The 4,944-nt window shown below is 62.0% G+C and overlaps 1 pseudogene; it reads left to right on the plus strand.

Annotated features, from left to right (window-relative positions):
* The first annotated feature begins 1,481 nt into the window (after window positions 1-1,481).
* Window positions 1,482-4,915, plus strand: LOC102383337 (annotated as a pseudogene).
* The last annotated feature ends 29 nt before the right edge of the window (window positions 4,916-4,944 follow it).

Below are 4,944 nucleotides of genomic sequence, written 5' to 3' on the forward strand. Positions count from 1 at the left end.
GTTCCTGCTCCTTCAGGCTCTTCTGGGGCAGCTGCTCCCACCCCGCTGGCCCAGCTCTTGCCAGCTCTTTAAAACTCTTTCCTTGTGATCCCTCACTGGTCTCTCCCTTGAGTCAGCAGTGCTGCCCCTTTTATCCCCCTCCAGGTGACCCAAGGGGCCAATCAGGGGACACAGAAGGTGAGTCTCTGGGGCCTGATTGGTGAGGAAAGGGAATCGTAAGTCCTCCAATCATCTTTTACCCCTTCAAAACCTCTGGGCTAAGTCACTTCCAGCTAGCCTGTCACATGTGACATCACACAGTGCACACGTTACAGAGAAATGAGGTCAATGGCCCAGCTCCACCGCCTTCTCCATCCATCCATCCATCTGCAAGGCTGTGAGCTGGTGCCCGGTGGCCCCTGTGCCCCCACCCCCAGCACCAGCCCATTCCCCAACCTGCAGCCCCAGTGCCTGCCTGGGATCCCCCTGCCAGCCCTGTTGATGCCCTGCACTCCTGACCCCACCTTTCCTGGTGAAGGTGCCCCCAGCACCATTGGACCCCATCCTGCTGGCCAGGCCTCCCTGCACGCCCATAGCTTTCCCCTAGCGCGGACTTCAGGCCATGGAGCTGGGACTGCTTCACCCCTCTCCCACCACCAAGACTAAGCCCCAGGATTTGCACTGCTGGCTGTGCCGCACGGGGCTCAGGCAGAGAAACCAGAACGTGCTTGTGAGCCTTGCACCATGGAGCCGGGGCCTGGCCATGTGCAGGCCAGCGGGTCCCAGGACTGCCTGACAGGGGGACTCCACCTACCACGGGCTCTGAGCAATTTGGGAGCGGATGTGAGAGGGGTGTTCATAGGGGGCCCCAACATGCACAGGGACACTGCCCCAAACACCTTCTCCCTCCACACCCACCCACACATCCACACAAATCCCACACAGACCCCACAAACCCCACACCTCCAACTCTCTCACGCGTTCCAACAATATACAAGATAACATCATTTTCATCAATTCTGCAATCCCGTGTCTGTGTGTGTGTGTGTGTGTGTGTGTGTGTGTGTAAGAGAGACACCACACTGTGTATGTGTGTGAGATCAGGCATTCTGGGTATGTGTATGTCAGATCAGGCAGTGTGACTGTGGCCTGACTCCACCTTGCAGTGAGGTCCAGGGCGCTTTTGGCTGGTCTTGTGGCCCCCAATCCATGCCTATGCCCACAGCCTACCGTCCAGAGTCTCAGTGATGGGACTGCAACCCAGGCACAGGAGCAGAGGGGACCCCACACGCCGTGCAGAGCTCAGGGCTGACCCTCCCCTGCTCTACCCAGGGCCGTGAGCAGGGCTGGCCCTGGCTCCCGCTGCCTTGTGGGGTGGGGCAGGAGCAGCTCTGGCTTCACGCTGCACCTTGGCCCCTTCTCCCAGCCCCTCCCTGCCACACAGAGAAGGTGAAAGAACAAAGGCACGGCCCAGGGATCCACAGTGCCTCACAGGAGAGGAGATGGCAACTGTAGCAGGACAGACGGATCCCTGGGCCCTGCACCTCGGTGGCCTGCTCCTGCCTCTGCTCTTCCTGGAGACAGCAGGTAAGTGTCGACCCCTGCTCTGCTGGGGCGAGGGGTGGCAGGGCCGGGCTGTGGTGGCCGTGTTCAACCCTGGTGCAGGAGCAACTGGGTGCAGCCTTGTGAACACGCCTGGAAGAGAGAGATCCCAGTGGCCCCATGTTTACCTCTGGTGCTGCCCAGGGCAGCCACATCAGATGTGGGCCGTATCAGTAGTGCACCAAGGGCATTCCCGGTGCATGGGCAACTGCAGGGATCCCCAGCGTCCCAGAGCTCACAACTGCGAGGGCAGCAGCTAAGGCACAAAGGATGCCCACCCATGCACCAGAGGTAGCCACAGGAGAGATGAGGCCCTGTTTGTGCCCTGCCCCTGGAGGAGCTGATGGACCAGACCCCAAAGCGCACACGACCCCTCCTGCTGTGCACCTTTCCCTGCCAGGGACTGTGGGTCTGGGCTGTCGGGAGCACTGGGGCCCTGGGAGCAGACCCCAGGCAGGGAGCAGGAGGGGCCAGGATCCCCAGAGCCCCCGCAGCCCGAGCCTGCCCCGGGCTCCTGGTCCCAGGGCAGGGGAGGCGCCGGACTGACTCGCCCCTCAACTCAGAGCCACGGGGATGTAGAGAAGGGCAAGAGCTGGCCCTGGCCCAGCTCCCAGACCCATTTCAGCTCCTGGCACAGGATGGAGCCCCTTTGAGTTGATCCCAGCCTGGGGTCTGGCTCCTTCCCCAGTGAAAGTGAAAGCCAGAGAAGAGCTCTTGGGAATTCATTTTAGCCCCAGGGACAAGGATTCTGCCAGGACAGGGGGAAACATGCAGCCCTGGTTGCAGCTCCTGTGCAGCTTGCTCCTTTCTCCACTCTTCCCTGCCTCACACAGCAAGTCCCAGTCCAGCTGCTCCCCTGGTGCGGGTGTGGGGGCAGCTGGGTGCTGGGGCGACTGTGCAGCCCTGGGGCAGCCAGGGCAAACCCCATGGGAGGAGCGTGCGGGTGAGGGAGAAGGGGCAGTTTTGTGTGTGGGGGTCAAGTCCCGTCGCCCCGAGCGCAGCAGGCCCCTGCCCCCCCAGCCCCACATCTCACTGGCACCAGGTCCCCGCAGCGGGCTGTGCCGTCCTGGGCAGCCTCTCCCCTGTGCTGGCCCAGCCCCCCGGGGTCGGGGTCTCACGGCTGCTTCCTCTCCCCGGGGCAGGTTCCCAGCTGCAGGTGACCACGACGCCCTCCTCCACGGCCCTCGTGGGCTCCGGGGCCCAGCTCCAGTGCCAGCTCGATGTCGGGGGCCCAGTGGCCCTGGACTCCCTGCAGGTGACGTGGTATTTCTTGGAGCAGAAGGTGGCTTGGTACAAGCAGGGCAGGAACCAGGCCTGGCCCGAGGTCAGCCTGCCGTCAGAGAAGGAGCTGTAGAGCGGAGACACCTCCCTGTCACTGGTCACGGTGACCGTGCCCGATGAGGGCTTGTACCGGTGTGTTGTGGGGTACGGGACACTGGAGCACCACGGGGAGACCATCCTGCGCCTGCTCGGTGAGGACCGGAGAGGGGCCCACGGGCAGTCTGGCCGTGCTCAGGCTGGACACGGGTGGGTTCATGGGGACACAAACACACAGCCCCGCGCCATGTGCAGTGAGGTGTTGAACAAGCAATGCTCGCCAGAGACCGAGGGACTCTTTGCTCTTGTCATGTCAGACCCTGGGTTCAGCGCCAGCTCGGGCACCCATTGTGTCCTGCTGCCAGACACGCAACAGTGCTGTCCCAGACCTTCAGACCCACACTGCCGTGGTGATGCCTGCCGGGGGGTCGGTCACTTGAGCATCACGGCTGACACAGGGCCCGGGCCCCTGGTGGCCTCAGTGGCTGTGTGGGTGCCCGACCCGGCAAGGGGACTGGCACGTGTCCCAAGTCTCAAGACCTGAGTCCCAAGGCGCACAGTGACTCTGTTTTCCAGCTGCCCCGACGGTCTCCATCCCAAGAAAACCAGCCAGGGCTGACACCGAGACCTCCCTCCTGTGCCGCGTGGGGCGGTTCTACCCTGAGAACGTGGACGTGGCGTGGCTGAGAGACGGGCAGGTCCTAAAGGGCTTCACCCGCTCCAGCCCCCAGAGGAACGCAGACGGGACCTTCACCCTCACCCTGACCTACACCTTCACCCCCACCCGCAGCGATGCCAGCAGCGTCTTCTCTTGTCATGTCCGCCACGAGACTCTGGAGCAGCCACTGCAGGAGGACGTCCCCCTGGACATCCGAGGTGAGAGCAAGTGCTGGGACCTGCCTGCTGTCCTGACTCCAGAAACTGAGAATGCAAATCCCAAATCAGGGCTTAGACTAAGGGACTGTGATTAGGTTAGGGAAGGGCAGCAGGTGGATGTGCTGGGCCCTGGGTGTGTTTATTGCCATGGGTGTCCGGTGAAAAGTTTATGTATGATGATGCATGTGGTGTGTATATATACATAAAATTATATAGAGAGAAATATATTCTTAAAAAAAAACCAGTTCACCTGCCCCCTCCCCAAGGTAGCACAGAGCTGCTCTAGGGCAGCGTGCAGGCAGCACTGAGCTGTAGACCAGCATGGTCAGGGGCTGCATTAGGCAGCAGTAACCCTCCTTCCCTCCCAGAGGAGCTGGAGCACCAAGGAGCAGAGGGACACAGGCCTGGAGGGGTGTCCTGGGCTCCTGCATCCAGGCCCCGGCATTCCCGGTGCATGGGCAACTGCAGGGATCCCCAGCGTCCCAGAGCTCACAACTGTGAGGGCAGCAGCTAAGGCACAAAGGATGCCAGGCCATGCGCCAGAGATAGCCACAAGAGAGATGAGGCCCTATGTGTGCCCTGCCCCTGCGACCTGATGAAGGAATGGGTTGCGGGTGGGGTCTGGCTTGGGTCTTGGGGAAGATCCCCCTGCTCCCGTCAGAGCAGATCTGCAACCGGAGCTCTGCCTTGGTCTCTCCTGCAGCACCGGATCAGACTGGTGCCGTGGTTGGAGCCGTCCTGGGGATCCTGATCGGAGCAGGAGCGGCGGCTGCTGCAGCCTTTTACTTCTGGAGGAAGAGAAAAAAAGGTAGAGCAGGAACATGGGTTTGGGCCACAGGGTCACAGAAGCAGGGGACGTGCCAGAGAGGGGGGACAGTGACTGTGACACAGCAGGGACCTGGGGGGGTGCAGAGGGCTTTCCCCAGGCAGGTTTCATCCTTGTGGTTCCCAGCCAGGCTAGACTCAGACTGGATGCGTCTCCCAGATGATCCCAGGCTGACCCGTGTCCTGTGCATGCGTCTCCCAGATGATCCCAGGCTGACCCATGTCCTCTATGTTGGTTGCTTGTCCCCCAGGCTGGGCAGTCTCCTACAATGTCCCAGAGGTGCAGGGGCCGGAGCGGTGCCTGCTGGGCCAGGAGGTGACCCTGCGCTGCTCCATGGAGGGGAC

Source organism: Alligator sinensis, unplaced genomic scaffold (genome assembly GCF_000455745.1).
Source record: "Alligator sinensis unplaced genomic scaffold, ASM45574v1 scaffold657_1, whole genome shotgun sequence".
NCBI lineage: Eukaryota > Metazoa > Chordata > Crocodylia > Alligatoridae > Alligator > Alligator sinensis.